General features: G+C 47.6%; 1 protein-coding gene across 1 annotated transcript in view; it reads left to right on the top strand.

Moving 5' to 3' along the window:
• Positions 1-1003, top strand: part of LOC111818461 (forkhead-associated domain-containing protein 1-like) — a 125727-nt gene that overhangs the window by 28005 nt on the left and 96719 nt on the right. The gene's annotated exons all lie outside the window — the stretch shown is intronic.

The following is a 1003-nucleotide window of genomic DNA, read 5'->3' as shown; positions in this document are numbered from 1 at the left end:
TTTAAAAAAATAAAAAGTAAATAAGGTGCTGGGGTGGTCTAAGTGCCTGGCTGGCAAGTGCAAGGACTGGGGTTTGATTGCTAGTACCATATGTCGTGCCCATCCCAGAACCTCAGGCAATCAGTGCCAGCCAGTGAAACCGGGTGTGGTGGCACACCCCTATAATCCCAGTTCTGGGGAGGCTAAGACAGGAGGATCGCTACGAGTCTGAGCTGTGTAGCCAGACCCTGTAACAAATAAATTAATTAATTAATTAAATAAAAGGAGAAAAAAAAGAAAATTTCCTGGCCTGTAATGTTTCCTTACATTGTTACTCTTCTATGAATATAGTCTATGATTAATTAATGTACAATAGGATTTTAAATTTGTAAGTTTGAGCACCTTTTTATAAAACCTGGGTAGGACAAGCTGAGAAGATAAACTTAGAAAATAATGGCAAAGTCTCCTGCTGCCATGGGTATATTGTAGGCCCTGCCCTAAAGAGCCAAGACTTAGCCAGCCCTAGTCCCAGCTGCTCCAGGCTCTGAGGCAGGAGGATTTGCCTAAGCTCAGCAATTCAAGGTCAGCCTGGGTGACCTTGGCCAACAAAGGGTGGCCTCATCTCAGGAAGACCAGTCACTTCAGGTGACTTGCAACCAGCAGTCAGGACATGTCCTTTCACCCTTCAGGGCCCTCATCTCAGGAAGACCAGTCACTTCAGGTGACTTGCAACCAGCAGTCAGGACATGTCCTTTCACCCTTCAGGGCCCTGTGTCGGGGGCAGAGGAGGGCACCTCCTCCAATCTGAACTCTGCTCCATCTTCTGTAGAAGCCACAGAGGAGCTCCTTTTACTCACTGTCACCCACAAACACACTCAGCTGGGCGCAGTGGCACACACCTATGACCCCAGCACTAGGAAGGCTCAGGCAGGAGGGTCACCGTGAGTTGGAGGTCAGCTTGGCCTACATAGTGAGTTTCAGACCAGCCTGAACTCTGTAGTGAGACTTTACTAAAAAAAAAAAA

This window comes from Octodon degus, unplaced genomic scaffold (genome assembly GCF_000260255.1).
Source record: "Octodon degus isolate 3935 unplaced genomic scaffold, OctDeg1.0 scaffold00092, whole genome shotgun sequence".
NCBI lineage: Eukaryota > Metazoa > Chordata > Mammalia > Rodentia > Octodontidae > Octodon > Octodon degus.
This window is presented reverse-complemented; position numbering and strand designations above follow the sequence as displayed.